This window comes from Aotus nancymaae, unplaced genomic scaffold (genome assembly GCF_030222135.1).
Source record: "Aotus nancymaae isolate 86718 unplaced genomic scaffold, 86718_ANA_hifiasm-v0.15.2.pri h1tg000087l, whole genome shotgun sequence".
Lineage (NCBI taxonomy): Eukaryota > Metazoa > Chordata > Mammalia > Primates > Aotidae > Aotus > Aotus nancymaae.
In genome coordinates, this window is record NW_026988502.1 from 717050 (window position 1) to 733881 (window position 16832).

Here is a 16832-nt window from a genome sequence, read left to right on the forward strand (position 1 = left end):
TCCCTAATTCTCGGGGTTACAGGTGTCAGCTTCTGTGTCCAGCTGGAGAATCACTTGAACCCCAGAGGTGGAGGTTGCAGTGAGCTGAGATCGGTCACTGCACTCCAGCCTGGACAACAAAGTGAGACTCCACCTCAAAAAAAAAAAAAAAAAAAAAACTTACCCCAAAGCATTCATTGATCAGAGCTTTCTGTCGTTCAGGCTGGAGTGCAGTTCTGTGACCTCAGCTCATTACAACCTCCGCCTCCCAGGTTCAAGTGACTCTCCTGCCTCAGCCTCCAGAGTAGCTGGGATTACACGCATGCACCACCACGCCTGGCAAATTTTTATATTGTTAGTAGAGATGGGGTTTCACTGTGTTGGCCAGGCTGGTCTCGAACTCCTGACCTCAGGTTTTCTGCCCACGTCGGGGTTCCAAAGTCTTGGGATGACAGGCGTAAGCCACCGTATCCAGCTGGAGCCTGCTTTCTTATTGGTAGGGAGTCCTATAGCGTTTGAGCGTCGGTGAGTACAGATTAGGCGCCTGTTGTATGCACACTGACTCCACAGTACACATTTGCTGCGAACTCATTCAGAAATTTCTCACCTTGTCTCTGCATCGTAAAGCTTTTGGGGACTCCACAGGTCCTTCTGCACCCTAAAGGAGCCCTTTCTGAGCCAGAGACAGGCCACCAGAACACCATCCCCTCTCCCATGCCAGGAGGCTGCCGCTCACCTGAGCTGGGCCCCCGGCCAGCCAGACACGGAGGGGGAGGACCTGTCTCCCCGTGGCCTTCAACACTGCTGCATCGAGCTCAGCCTTCAGCTCCTGGAGTCCGTGCCCCAGCAGGGCAGACATGGGCACGACGTTCGGTTCCGTGGGGTGGTAGCTGCAAGGGTGGGGAGGCCACAGAGTCCGCTCAGCCTCAGGGCCACAGGCCGGCAGAAAGCAGGGGTCCCAGAGTCAGCCACCCATGGGGCACAGCCTGGGGAAGCTCCTGGTGTCCTGAGTGTCACTGCTGAGGTTCAGATGAGGAGAGGGGGCATCTCCCCATGTGGCTTGAGCACATGCAGGGAAAGGAGATGTTTGTGGAAAGCAGGGTCACCAGGAGTGAGCTGCCCACGAGACATGGGCTGGGACAGCAACCTCTGCCTCCTGGGTTCAACCATTCTCCCTGCGTCAGCCTGTGTGCCAGCGGTCAGCAGTTCACACGAGGGCAGGGTCTCCAGCGCCTGCAGGGGAAGGCGTGAGACGAGTGTGGGTGCCAGGGCCTGACTCACCCGGGCACCGGGTCCACCTTGTGAACCTGCAGCATGGAGTCCAGGAGCGGGGTGGGCAGCCGCAGCCTGTGCAGCATGGACACGACGCTGGCTTTCTGGAGCTCCGCCTTGGGGTGGCTGACGTCTCTCATGTGCAGGATCAGATCCTACAAGTGCCGGGCATGCAGTCAGAGCCCTAACCCCACCAAGCTTGCAGGCAGGCCCGGGAGAGGGGTTCCCACGAGTTCCCAAGGCCAGGGTGGGGGTGGGAGCTACCCCCATGTACAGGCCCTCGGACACCCCAGGATGGGGGTGCTGGGTTTACACTGGACGGAGCCCCACCCAACTCCACATACCTCGCCTCCCGCAGCACAGGTGACAAGTCTGCACCCCCAGACCCACAAACAAGGTGGTGCCACAAATGACCACTCAACCGCCACCTGCCAGCCACTGCTTCCTCATTCAATGCTTTGGGTGGCTTCATCCCACTGTGAAATCGTTTTACTTTTTTCTTGAGACAGAGTTTCGCTCTTGTGCCCCAGGCTGGAGTGTGACGGCATGATCTCAGCTCACTGCAACCTCCGCTTCCTGGGTTCAAGTGATTCTCCTGCCTCAGCCTCCCCAGTAGGTGGTATTACAGGCGCCTGCCACCATGCCCGGCCAATTTTTGTATTTTTAGCAGAGACAAGGTTTCACCATGTTGGCCAGGCTGGTCTCAAACCCCTGACCTCAAATGATCCACCCGCCTCGGCCTCCCAAAGTGCTGGGATGACAGGCGTGAGCTGCTGCTCCTGGCCCTGTGTATATGGGCTCATCACGGTGGCTGAGTGTGGGTGACACTGGGGCCACTGCTCAGCCTCGGCCCCAGGGTCAAGGGATGCTTGCGGGACACTAAGTCTGAGGCCGAGGATTCAGTTGTTATTCTGCCCCGAGTGGTGCGGGTGTCCCAGAGCCTGGCCCCTGGTCTGAGTGGGCGTCCGAGGGCTTGGCCCCTTGACTGATGGGGTGTCTCAGAGATGGTCCCTGGTCTCAGTGGGTGTCTGAGAACCTGGCCAGTGGGCTGAGTGGGCGTCCGAGGGCTGGTCCTTGGTCCAAGTGGGGTCTGAGACCCTGGCCTCTCTCAGTGGGTGTCCGAGACCCCGGTCCCTGGTCTGAGTGGGTGTTCGAGACCCCAGCCCCTGGTCCGAGTGAGGTCTGAGACCCCGGCCCCTGGTCTGAGTGGGTGTCTGAGACCTCAGCCTCTGTCTCAGTGGGTGTCCACAGCCACCTGCGGCCCTGACTCACCGAGTGGGCCACATCTTCCAGGGTGGCAGAGAAGGACTCGATGAGGCCATGTGACAGCTGGGACAAGAACCCGACAGCATCCATGTATAGGATGGTCAGGCGTGAGGGCAGCGTCCCCACGTGGGCTGTAACGTCTAGCGTGGCAAACAGCTGGTCCCGCGGCTGCAAGTCAGTGTCTCCCATCAGTGCCTTCATCAGCATGGTCTTCCCTCGGAGGGCATGGAGATCAGGGGCTCAGGCGGAGCCACACCTGGGTCCTCAGAGTGGAGACCACAGCACCCTCTTGGGCAGCGGCACCCCGGGTGCCAGGTCCCTGAGCTCCCCAGGCACCCCTGGGCCACACACGACATGCAGGACTAAGCCACTGCGGCTGCTCTCAGGCCGGATGCAGCAGGGCCACTGTGTAGACACAGGGGAGCTGGTGGTGTAGACAGGTGAACATGAGATGGTGTGGATGGGAAGATGGTGTAGATGGAGGGAGGTGGTGGTGTAGAAGCGTGGGTGTGTGGATGGGGTGGTGGTGCTGTGGATGGGAGGATGGGGTACATGGCATTGTCACCACAGCTGCTGTACCCACCATGCAGACCACGGGATCCCCTTTCCCTGGGTGAGTCCTCACCACAGCTGGTGTATGCACCACGCGGAGCCCCCTCCCCGTGCAAGTCCTCACCACAGCTGGTGTACCCCACACAGAGACCATGGAACCCCTTCCCTGGGCACATGGTCACTTCAGCTGGTGTACCCCACCAAGAGACCGTGGGACCCCCTCCCCTGGGTGCATGCTCACTGCAGTTGGTGTACCCCACCACGGAGACCATGGGGAACTCACATCTTGCACGCTGCCACCGCAGCAGGTGCCTCTTCTTCTGAAGCCCGTCCAGGTCCTTCCTCATCTTGGCCTCCTTCTCTTTCAGGAGACGCTGCTGCACCTGCATGAACGATTCTCCTAAAAACACACAAGACAGGGCGGTGAGCCAGGCCGGGAAAGGCGTGGGAGCGGGAGGTGCCACTGAGGGTCTACAGGGGCTGCTCCTCCTGCTGCAGCATTTAGGGGCCCTGCCGCGTTCCCGGCAGTGGCCCCAACACTCCCTTTCCCTGAGAAAGGGCTGCGCTCAGCCGGGCGCGGTGGCTCACACCTGTCATCTGGCACTTTGGGAGGCCGAGGTGGGCGGATCATGAGGACAGGAGTTCGAGAGCAGCCTGGCCAATATGGTGAAACCCCATCTTTACTAAAAATACAAAAATTAGCCGGGTGTGGTGGTGGGCGACTATAATCCCCGCTATGCGGGAGGCTGAGGCGGGAGAATCGCTTGAACCCGAGAGGTGGAGGTTTCAGTGAGCTGAGATCGTGCCACTGCACTCCAGCCTGGGCCAGAGCCAGACTGCATCTCAAAAAGAAAAAGTCTTGAGCACTACGGAGGCTTCTAAGTGGGGCACAGCCGGGATGTTATCGTGAGGGGGCTCAATGGGGCTCCTTTGGCATCCTAAGTCCCAGAACCTGGGAATGGGACCTGATTTGTAAATTCCCCTCTTTGTACGAACTCAAGACATCATCCTAGGTTAGGGTTGGGCCTGAATGCAAAGATCCATGTCCTTCTTAAAAGGTAGAGGCTGGAGTGATGTGGCCACAAGCCAGGGATACCTGGCGCCCCCAGGAGCTGGGAGAGGCAGAAGGAGCCTCTGGAGGCTTTTGGTCTCCAGGATGGGTGTGCACAGATTCCTGCTGTTTCAATCCACACTTTGTGGCTACTTATGTCAGCAATACCTCACAGAACCAGCACCATCTCCTGTCTCCACAGACATAACAAGGAGACGGAGCCCCCAGCCGGCCCCCACCCTGTTGGAATCCTTCAGGGCAGCTGCTGACAACCACATTCTCAGGATGTCCTGGGGTGCTGCACCCAGCCAGAGTGACCTGACCCCATGATGTAGCGGGAGCTGGATCCTCCTCAGTGAAGGGGGTCAATGTTCCTTTTCAGGTTCGACCTGGCATGGGAACAGGAGGGGTTCACTCTGCAGGGAATCTCTCTCCCTCCCAGCAGAGGTCGAGGTGAAGGTGAAGGAGGCCGCAAGCCCAGGACACCTGGAGACCCCAGAAGCTGGGAGAAGCAGGAAGGGTCCTCCCCGAGAGCTTCTGGAGGGAACTGGATGATTCCATTTTAATGGGTTAAATAGTGATGCCCAAAATAGAGGTTTATGTCTTGTTTTGCACGACCTGTGAATGGGACGTTATTTAGAAATAAGGTGTCTGCAAATGTAATTAGTTAAGGATCTTGAGATGAGGTCACCCTGGATTAGGGTAAGTCTTAAATCCAATGACAGGTGTCCTTCTAGGAGACAGAAGGGGAGGGCCGGGCGCAGTGGCACGCACCTGTAATCCCAGCACCTTGGGAGGCCAAGGCAGGTGGATCATGAGGTCAGGAGATCAAACCATCCTGGCCAAGGAGATCAAAATATCCTGGCCAACATGGTGAAACCTCGTCTCTACTAAAATATAAAAAAACTAGCTGGGCTTGGTTGTGGGCACCTGTAGTTCCAGCTACCTGGGAGGCTGAGGCAGGAGAATCGCTTGAATCTGGGAGGTGGAGGTTGTGCTGAGCTGAGATCCAGCCACTGCACTGCAGCCTGGGTGACTGGGCAAGACTCTGTCTCAAAAAAAAAAAAAATTGTAGACAGACACAGAGGAGAAGTCCACGTGGAGACGGAGGCAGAGACTGGCGTGATGTGGCCACAAGCCAGGGACACCTGGCACCCCCAGGAGCTGGGAGAGGCAGGAAGGATCCTCCCCGAGAGCTTCTGGAGGTAACTGGATGATTCCATTTTACTGGGTTAAATAGTGACGCCCCAAATAGATGTTTATGTCTTGTTCCCCAGGACCTGTGAATGGGACGTTATTTAGAAATAAGGTCTCTGCAAATGAAATTAGTTAAGGATCTTGAGATGAGGTCACGCTGGATTAGGGACAGTCTTAAATCCAATGACAAATGTCCTTCTAGGAGACAGAAGGGGAGACTCAGACAAAGAGGAGGAGCCTACGTGGATTTGGAGGCGGACACTGGAGTGATGCGGCCGCAAGCCAGGGACACCTGGCGCCCCCAGGAGCTGGGAGAGGCAGGAAGGAGCCTCCAGAGAGAAGTGGATACAACTGCAGTGGATTGTCAACAGTAGCCCCCAGAAAGATCGGTCCACATCCTAAAGCCCAGAACCTGTGAATTAGTGGGGCCTCTGGGCAGAAGGGAGGAGCTGGTGTTGGGGTCCCACTGGGTGTGTAGCTCATGCATTGTGAGTGAGGAGTATCCCAGGCCGAGGGGACCTACCTAGTGGGGAGTGGGGTGGGGTGGGGAGAGAGTGCTCCCACAGTGCTTTTCTTACTCTGATATACCCCCAGAACCACCAAACACGTGAGTACAGAATGGAGGGGCTGCGGGGTGGGCGTGATGGTTGGCCTGGGCGTCCCGAGGTACCTGAGGAGTGGGATCTCTGCCAGGGCCATCTGCAGCCAGGCCTCCTCCATGCAGGCGTTGCAGCGGAAAATGTGCAGGATGATGGTAAAGCAGTCAAACACCTCCACGCCCGAGGCGGCTTCCAGTTCTTTCTAGAGAAGGAGAGAGTGAGCTGGGCCTGGCGACTCACACCTGCAACCCCAGCACTTTGGGAGGCCAAGGCAGGTGGATCACCTGAGGTCAGGACTTCGAGACCAGCCTGGCCAAAATACTGAAAACCTGTCTCTACTAAAAATACAAAAATTAGCTGGGTGTGTTGGTGGGCACCTGTCATCCCAACTACTCAGGAGGCTGAGGCAGCTGAATTGCTTGAACCTGGGAGGTAGAGGTTGCAGTGGGCCGAGATCATGGTGACACTGCCCTCCAGCTTGAGTGACAGAGTCAGATTCTGTCAAAAAAGAAAAGGAGAGAGCAAATGAGAAGCCAGAGGGGAAGGCCAGGCCCTAGTGGCCAGCCTCACAGGGAGGAGGACATTCCATCACGCCTTAAAGCCACTATCACCCCATCTGGCCCCTGCCTGGCGGGACGCTCTAGCATCCACTCGTTCACCGCATGGAGCGTGGGAGGAAACAAAGCAAAGCCACATTCTGGGATACCTTGGTTGGGGCAGCCATCCTCTGTACATTCAGGAAGATGCATGTGATGTCCGGAGATTGTCAGATCCTCTCTAAAGGAAAGGGGGTCTCGTCAGTGGCGATCCGTCCAGACCTGTGGACTGCGGGATGAGCCACGAGGCCCCTTGTGGGGTGCGCCGTGGAGGGCACGGTTCACAGACATCCCTGACCTGAGCACCAGACCCAGGATCCAGGAAATCAGCATTGGAGCGATGTCTCTAGGGGTGTGTGTTTCATGTACACAGACGTGTACACGGTGAACACATCCTGGCGGAGACACACACACAAGGTAAACACATCCCAACAGGGACACACACATCTCACACACACGCACGCATGGTAAATGCATCCCAGTGGAGACACACACATACACACACACGGGGAACACATCGCAGTTGGGACACACACACACAGTGAACACATCGTGACATGGACAGACACAAACACATGGTGAACACATCCCAGTGTGGAGACACACACACACACGGAGAACACATTCCAGTTGGGACACGCACACATACATGGGGAACATATCCCAGTGGGGACACCCACACACCCCTCACACAGTGAACACATTGTGACATGAACAGAGACACATGGTGAACACATCCCAGTGGGGACACACACACAAGGTGAACACATCCCAGTTGGGACACACACACTCACACAGTGAACACATCCCCGTGGGGGAGACAACCCCCACACACACACTGTGGACACATTGCAGTGGGGACGCCCACACACACACAGGGTGAACACATCCCTGTGGGGAGACACACACACACACACGGTGAACACATCCCTGTGGGGAGACACACACACGGAGGACACATTGCAGTGGGGGCACACACACATGGTGAACACCTCCCTGTGGGGAGACAGACACACACACACGGTGAACACATCCCTGTGGGGAGACACACACACACGGAGGACACATTGCAGTGAGGACACACACACATGGTGAACACCTCCCTGTGGGGACACACACACACACACGGTGAACACATCCCGACAGGGACAGACACATGTATACACACGCACGCACACACACACACACACAGAGTGAAAACATCGTGACAGGGACAGACACAGAGTCCCGGTGGACACATCCCAGTGGGGACACACATACACGGTGAACACATGGTGGGCCAGACACACACAGAAACATGGTGAACACATCCCAGCCCCGATGAGATGCCGAGATGCCTCTGAATCAGGCACAGAAGCAGACTCCCACCTCAGCTAGTTAGTAAGTTAGTTAGCAGTAGTAGTAGCAGTTAGTAGGGTCTTACCCACTCTGCACTGTCAGCCGGATGGTCAAAAACTTGGAAGCACAAGGGCCCCCACACAGGACCCCACGCTAAGAGAGTGCATGGAGGAGGGACACAGGTCTAGCCTCCCACCCCTCCAGCTCCTATTTATGTGGGCTCCCAGCTCACCTGGACCACCCACTCATGGGCCCACTTCCCCTCTGTCCCAGCGAGACCCCTTTCCTTCCACACGTCTGAGTTGAATGTTCTCGGGAGCAACAGATGGGAAAGGAGGTTTGGGGAGGGAGCAGGTGTGGACGGACTCACCTGTCAGGTGCTCAAAGTTCCCTCTGCCAAAGACAAGCTTCTTCTCTGGCGTTCTGGTGGACACGACCATCGTCTGCACCATGGACCAGCCGTCCAGAATGTGCACCAGTACTGTGGCCTTTGCTACCTGTCACTCAGCTCTGGGGACACAAGGTCCACCTTGAGGGACGCTTCCTTTTGGGGTAGATCCAGGGCCCCAACCACACCTGCCCGGCGTGTCCTTCTCCTGGCCTTGACCGTAGGGCCTCTAAGTAGGAATCTGGCCAGGGAAGGATGCTGGAGCCACCATGGGACATGAGGACTCCCCAACCTGCCTTATATAGGATTTGGGGTCCAGGTGGACACAGCAGGGAACTAGGGAGCTAGGGGTGCTCAGGGATAACTCAGGAACCACAGGCAGGGTTAGGGGGAGGAAATGCAGGAGGTCTCGGTACCGTTCTGAGCAGTTTGGGGCTTCCACTGTCCCAAGAGTTGCCCATTTTGGAAAACACCCTTGAAGGAGAACCGCTCTTCGGCTACAGGGGCTTCCAAGGGAGATGTCAACAGTCTTGAGACTCTGGCACCTGCAGTGACTTAGGGATTTGGATTTCCTCCTGGAGAGTGGGGCAGGGGACTGGACACAGATGGTCTGCTAGACACCCTCCCTTCCCTGACCCCAAAAACACTGTGCCTACCTTGAACCCAGGGCAAGAAAAACGGGTTCTCATCGCCAAGACACGGCCCGGCCTGGCCTGGCCCACCCCACCCCACCCCACCTAACCCCAGGGGCTTCTCCCCATAAGCTCCGCCCCAGCCCTTTTCACCCCATAGGCTCCTCTCCCCAAAGCCCTGCCCATGCACCTCCACCTACGAAATCCTCCCCTCAGAGCCCCGCCCCTTCAGAGCCATGCTCTTGCATCTCCACCCATCAGATCCTCTCCTCAGAGCATCGCCCCTTGAAGCCTCGCCCACTACACCACTTGTGATCTTCCCCTCAGAGCCCCCGCCCCTGCGTCTCCACCTGAGTGTCTTCCATCAGAGCCCCGTCCCTGAATCTCCACCTATGAGATTGTCCCCTCAGCGCCCAGCCCCTGAGTCTCCACCAATGAGACCCTCCCTGCAGGGGCCCTCCCGCAGAGTGCCAGCTCCTGTTTCTCCCCTGCAACCCCCCGCTGTGTACACCTCACTTCATGTGCAGCTTCCCAGGGCCCCACTTGACATCGGGGTGGACCAGACACACGCGCTGGGTCCCCGCCGGCAGCAGAGGCTCCCTCTGCAGCAGATCCTCCTCTGCGTCCTCATCCGCTTCTTCCGGCTACTCCTCGTCCTCTCCCGGGCAGCTTCGGCCTCCGTCCGCCCACAGGCCGCACCCTCGGCCCCATGGCCCCTCCAGATTCCCGGGGACCCCACGGCCGAAAGCAGCGAGACCATGGATCAGAGCTCTATGCAGAGGGGAGGTGGGTGCCCTGCCCGGGTCTCACAGGCTGCATCCTGCTGTCAGGCTGTCCTCTCATCTGTACTCCAGGTCTGCTTTCAGGCTCACTCGAGAGTGTTTGTGGAAGTCAGTTACTGAGTTTGTAGGACTGAGGTCCCCCAGGACACCTCCAAAGACAATTAGCAACCAGGGTCCCTCCTTCCCTCCATGCCGGCTGGGAAGGCTCCCTCTTTGCACCACGGAGGAATCTTAAGTAACATTTTATAGTCATGGGAGTGACTCCCACACCATTTGCCACAGAACAGAACCTATCCCTCATCCACACTCGAGGGAAAGGATTATACCGCAGAGTTAGGAGGGGAACTTGGAGGCCACCCTGAAACTCTGCCAACCACACTTCTCTTCTGCACTACCAGGACCTCCAGAGTGACCTGGCTTGGAGGCTGGTCTTGCACTGTTTGCTCTGCTGTTTGCACCCTGAGAATCCTCACCATGGAGGGCCAGGTACAGCTGGCCTACAGAGGGTAGACCCAGGCCGCACTCCTTCCCACAGAGTGTGAGGGACCCAGGCCACCCTCCTTCCCACAGAGGGTGAGGGACCCAGGCTGCCCTCCTTCCCACAGAGGGTAAGGAACCAGGCTGCCCTCCTTCCCGCAGAAGGTAAAGGACCCAGGCCACCCTCCTTCCTGCAGAGGGTGAGGGACCCAAGTCGCCCTCCTTCCCCTAGGACACACGCTACACATGGCCAGCCCTGGATCATGTGACAGCCATTGGCTAGCATCCTTTAAACGCGGGAGGTAGGGGTGGTTTCTGTAATTGTAAATGAAGATCTCAACCAAAGGTCATGCAATCGCTCCAACCATCTTCTACAACCAAATCCCCACCAGCAGCATTAGTGCTGTGGCCATAAACTTCTCTGACAAGGGCCTGAGACCTGATTCCCTCCCCTTCGGAGACACAATTTGTCGTGACTGCACAGAACAACCCTTTCTCCTGTTCGTGCATGTGACCAAGTGAGGGAAGAGGAGGTTGTTCCTGCAGCCACAGTGAACAGTGTAGAGACTTCTTACAAAGCTAGGCACGGTCTCACCTAGTATCCAGCAATCATGCCATGGCTATTTACCCAACTGATGTGAAAATGTATGTCCATACAAAAAAACTGCATCCAGATGTTGTGAGCAGCTTTATTTACACTCACCCAAAACTGGAAGCGACGAAGATGCCCTTTAGTAGGTGAGTGGCTAAAGAAACGAACACTTCATGTGATGGAATATGATTCAGCAATAAACAGAATAGTTATCAAGCTGCACAAAGACATGGATACATCCTACATGCATAGCACTAAGTGAAAGAAGTCCCTCAAAAGAAACTGGAGAAGAGTTGCTTCCGGCAGGAGTGTGGCTTAACAAATAGGAAGCCCCTATTTGTGTATTCTGGAATCGCACAGTTAAGTGAGTGGACGCTGATGGTGGGAGCCTTTTTCTCAGTGCTAGAGAGGAAGTTCACAGATAAGCAAGAGGAGGAGGCTGGAAGGATCCATGTGGGCATGGGTTAGTGGAGGAGACGTTGGTAGGAACTCAGGTCTAGTTTAATGCAAACGTAGATGGATACACATAGAGATGTTTACATGTATCCATACGCGACTTCTTTGATGCACAGCCATTTCCTTGCTCTGTCGGCTGAGAGGGCCTAGAAGCAATGACACCCCAGTAGCCGTGAGCACACCTAGCACCCTGATCTTGGTTTCTGCCATTCTTCAACTCTAAAGGAGCCAGAGCTCCTGGGAGAAATGGCTGCGTCTTGGGCTGTGGCAGGAAATAGGCTAGATGAGGCTGGAGCATCTCCTTGTGCTGGAAAGTAAGGACGTGCCCCACAAATCCCGATGACAGGCTGTGTCCCAGGGGCACAGAAGCCAACTGAAAGCTCCCTGTGGCCAGAGTGGAACCATTTCAGCAAACTGTAATAAATAATGTAGTAGTGGATTATAACCCAAAGTACAAAATAAATATGCATGAGTCCACACCAATGTAAATAAACTGTTGAATAAATGAAGAACAATAGGCAAGGCTCCCATGTCCCTAAATTCTAAATAATTTCCATAGATATGCTACCTCAAGGAAATGGAGCATAACCCCCCACTCCTCAAGTGCTGGCTGCACATGGTGATTTCCTTCCAAGGAATATAAAAAGGGAATGGGGTGGGGCAGCTTATAAGCAGAAACAACACGCAGACGCAACCTCATCCTGAGGACCAAATCCAACATCAGTCAGCCATCCATCATGTGGATAGCTCGCCGCTGCCACTGTCCCAGTGTTTATGGCCCCCACAATTCACATATGCAGCCTAACCCCCATGGTGCTGATTTAGGAGGTGGGGACTTTGGAAGGCTGGAAGGTGATTCAGTCATGAGGGTGGAGCTCTTCTTAGTGGGATGAGGATGAGTGGCCTTGTAAAGGAGACCCCAGCAGGCCCCTCACCCCTCCACCCTGTGAGGACACAGCTGGACGGCACCAGCTGAGACAGCGTGTCCTCGGTCTTAACCTTCCAGCCTCCAAAACTCTGAGGAATAACTGGTTTATGAGCCTCCCAGCCTGTGGTATTTTGTCCCAGCAGCCCGAGGTAAGACTTGCTTGCCCGTGGTATGATGTGAGCGGAGGGCATTTGCCTCTGTGATCTCCTCCCCAAACCCACAACCCCAAACACGTTCCAATCCAGGGAGACTCTACAAAATACCCGATCAGTACCCCTCAAACTGTCAAGGTTCTCAAAACCGAGGAAAGTCTGAGAAACTGCCAGAGCTATGGAGGCCTGGAAACACATGGCAGCTGAATGTGATGTGGTGTCCGGGTGGGATTCTGGAACACAAAAGGACATTAGGGCAAAAACAGGGGAAATGTTAATAAAGCAGAGACTTCAGTTCATACGAGGGTATCCATATCAGTCCACTAACTGCGACAGATACTCAATGCTAATGGCAGATGTAGGTAATAGGATAGCCTAGCGTAGGGTGTGTGGGAACTCAGCAACCTTCTCCCAGCTTCTCTGCGTGTCTGATGGTATTCTAAGCATGAAGGTTTAGTGCGTGTGTGCGCACACACATACACGTGTATACATACCACCCCAAGTCACAGAGTTGTGCTCTGTACCAGGCTGGCGTTTCCCTCAGTTGGTAATGACCCAGCTTTCCCCCACCCCCGGGGAAATTCCAGGAGCAGCAAGCAGGTAGGACTAAAGTGACCACACACCTTCCCATGGCCCAGCAATCTCACCCACAGGTCACACCTGAGAGAAGAGAGGCCTGGAGAAGACCGCAGTATGAACTCATGTCCAGTTTAATGCAGTTTAATGCAGGCCCACAAAAAACACATAGGCAGGGACATTCCGAGGAGCTTTATTCTGCCTCCCTCCCTCACTCCCCGCCAGCACCCTTGTGTCCAGGGGTATTGCACCACAAGATGTCTACTTGCTCGTGTAAGGCAGGCCTTGAGATGAGCCCACCCCCCAAACAGCAGGCCCTGCATGTGGCAGCCATGGTCTGCCAGGTGGCTTGGTGTTAGCTGTATGAGGTGCAATGCACAGGAACCTTTGGCCTGCCCGTGCTTGGCCTAGCTCCCCAGGGAAGCAGGCACAGAGCATCTGGCCACAGCACCTCACTTTGTAGCTAGATTTTGTATAGGAAAATAAATAGAAATAAGGGTGAAAGGAGAGGATTTGTAATATTATGGAACATCTTAGCTGCCAGGCTGGGAGCTAATACTTTACTCCTGAGGCCCTGGAGGGATGAGGCCTGTGGGGAGGCTTACTCAGCCTGGGCAGAGCAGGAGACAGCATTAGGACAAGGTGAGGACTGAGGTTGAGGATGCTGGAGCTGGGATGGTGGGGGTCCAAAACTGAGCTGTCCCTTCCTGGCCCTGGGTGTGTTCCTTACCTCCAAATGTCTTACTTCCTTCTCTTGAAAGTGGAGGTGAGAATACTAGGACCTGCCGTATAGGGTGTTGGCAGGAGCGAGCAAGAGAATCCCATACAGCCTGGCACATAGTGAGCCCTAGAACACGTTGATGCTGGCCAGAGCAGAATCTGGGCTCCAGCTCAGTAGACACCAGAGGAGAACCTTTTTATGTGTTAGTGTAGAAAGACAACACTGTTCATGACCTTATAGAAGTAATCAAGCAACTTATAAACAAAGGGCTGCTGGGAAGTTGTTACTGAGCTTGTCTATAAGTCAAGCTCTAGATTAACAATGGTATGCACTTTGGGAGACTGAAGCGGGGGTATTGCTTGAGGCCAGGAGTTTGAGACCAGCCTGGCCAACATGGTGAAACCCCATCTTTACTCAAATTACAAAAATTAGCCTGGTGTGGTTCTGCACGCCTCTAATCCCAGCTACCCCGGGAGGCTGAGGCACGAGAATTGCTTGAATCCAGGAGGTAGAGGTTACAATGAGCTGAAGTCATGCCACTGCACTCCAGCCTGGACAACAGAGTGAGACTCAGTCTCAAAAAAAAAAAAAAAAAAAAAGATAGGTTGACTGGGCATGGTGGCTTACATCTGTGATCCCAAAACTGAGAGGCTGAGGCGGGAGGATTGCTTGAGCCCAGGAGTAGTAGACCAGCTTGGGCAACATAACAAGACCTTATCTATTGGGGGGAAAAAAAGGCCAAGCATGGTGGCTACCAGCTACTTGGGAGGCTGAGACAGGAGGATTGCTTGAGGCTGGTTGAGGCTTCAGTGAGCTGTGATCATACCACTCCACTCCTGGGTGAGGGAGTGACACCCTGTCTCAGAAAGAAAGAGAGAAAGGGAGACAGAGAGAAGAGAAAAGGGAGAGAGAGAGGAGAGAGAAAGAGAAAGGAGGGAGGGAGGGAAGGAAGGAAGGAAAGAAGGAAGGGAGTGAGGGAGGGAGGGAGAGAGGGAAGGAAGGAGTAAATATAAGGGCAGCACAAAAGAAAGTTTTGGTAAACCTGAGGCTTCTTTTCTTTTCTTTCTTTTTTGCCCATTTTGTAAAGGGTATTCTGCCTATACCCATTCTAAAATATCCACATTCCTTTACAGTTAGTACGGGGAAGCTATTACTGAATAACAGACAGCCTCTGCTTTTTGCTCATTTATGTGGATTCAGTATGAAGATTCTAACATTGTTGCTTTATGGTCAACCCCTTGGTGAATGTGCATCGTTGAGGCTATAGTCACTGCCTTTATTTGTTTCTGATTTGATCTTACAGTGGAGATAAGTCAGGCATAAGGTGTGGCAGGGGCAGGAAGTGCTTGTAGCTTTCACTTCAGGAGCATGAAATCTTGTGTTTTCTCCTCTCCCTGCTGGTGGTGATGTTGGGTAGGTCTCTTTTACCTGGTAATAAGAGAATGAGCATCCTCCAAGCTTCTGGTAGGATCAAACTGAACAAATAGATCACCAACCTGAAAACATCCAAACATTGCATCTGTTTTGAGTAGACACATTACCAAATTTTAAATCATATCCAACCAAGGATGGGAGGCAAAGAGTTGATGTTGTTCCAGCAGCCTGGTGACACTTGTCATGTCCCTGTGCCCTGCATTCCAGGAAGGATTAGAGGAGCCAGGGGTTGCTTGCACCAATCATCATCCAATCTGGAATCCTAGCATCCCAAAAGTGTGGTAGCATCCCAAAAGTGTGGGTCCTTGTTGACTCAAACTTAGACTTCTTTGGTATCTTAAAGCTTAAGGAAAACTTGTTCTCAAAAGCTCACTGATTTTGATCCTGGGGATAAAAGTATTAACGTTTAGTAATATTCTTTCCATTTAGATCTACAGAGTTGGATTCTAACTGGTCATGGTTTCAGTTGCGATGCATGCAAGTTGGAGGAAATGCCAATGCAGTAAGTTCATCTCAAACTCATTATTTTCTTTCTTGTTTAAATATTTGTTATGCTATCATAGTAAAGAAGTTCAGGCTAGGCGTGGCGGCTCATGCCTGTAATCCCACCCCTTTGGGAGGCCAAGGTAGAGGATCACTGGAGCCCAGGAGTTCAAGACCACCCTAGGCAACGTGGCGAGACCCTCTATTTAGGAAAACCAAACAGGCCAGGTGCTGTGGCTCATGCCTGTAATCCCAGCACTTTGGGTGGCCAAGGCAGGCAGATCACTTGAGGTCAGGAGTTTGAGACCAGCCTGGCCAATGTGGTGGAACCCCATCTCTACTAAAAAAAACAAATAACAAAAATTAGCTGGGCATGGTGCCACACACCTGTAATCCCAGCTACGTGAGAGGCTGAGGCAGGAGAATTGCTTGAACCTGAAAGGCAGAGGTTACAGTGAGCTGAGATCATATCACTGCACTCCAGCTGGGCGACAGAGTGAGACTCCATCCCCAAAAACAAGCAAACAAAAAGAGTTCAATACTTGCAAGTTTGGGAGGCCCTATGACATGAAGAAGAGAGCCTGATGGGTTTTGAAGTTAGACCCAGTTCACTTGTTTATTCAAAAATCTGTTAAACACCTAATAAATAGGAAACGTTGGCTAAGTGCTGGGGATATAGTGACAGACAAGACAAGTTCCCTTCTGGGTGCAGTGGCTCATGGTTGTAATCCTAGAACTTTGGGAGACTGAGTCAGGCAGATTGCCTTGAGCCTATGAATACAAGACCAGCCTGGACAACATGGCAAAACCCCATCTCTACAAAAAATACACAAATTAGCAAAGCATGGTAGTGCATACCTGCAGTCCAAGCTACTAGGGAGGCTGAGGTGGGAGGATCTCTTGAGCCTGGGAGGTAGAGGTTGAAGTGAGCTGAGACTGCACCATTGCTCTCCAGCCTGTGTGACAGAGTGAGATCTTATCTCTAAAAAATAATTTAAAATAACCAAGATCCCCTCTTAGAGACAGAGGCTTTCAGAGAGTAATCAAAGAAATATGTTCACAGGAAAACATCAGACAGTGGTAAGTGCTTTAAGAAAATTAAAACAGGAAGTAAGGGCATGAAGAAACTGGAGGCTTCTTTATGACAATAGTTTATAATATCTGGGACGACTTTGTGCTTAGGATGGAATGCTTGTATTTGAATTAACATTTAACTTCTTAAATCTACGAATTAAAAAAAAACGTTCTTTTTGTTTGTTTGTTTTTGTTTTTTTGAGATGGAGTCTGGCTCCATCTGTTTCCCAGGCTGGAGTGCAGTGGTGCCGTCTCACCTCACTACAACCTCTGCCTCCCTGGTTGAA

The 16832-nt window shown here is 53.7% G+C and overlaps 1 pseudogene; it reads right to left on the reverse strand.

The window, feature by feature from the left end:
- Nucleotides 1-469: 469 nt before the first annotated feature.
- On the reverse strand, nucleotides 470-12888 carry LOC135271607 (putative GTP-binding protein 6; annotated as a pseudogene).
- Between the last annotated feature and the right edge of the window lie 3944 nt (nucleotides 12889-16832).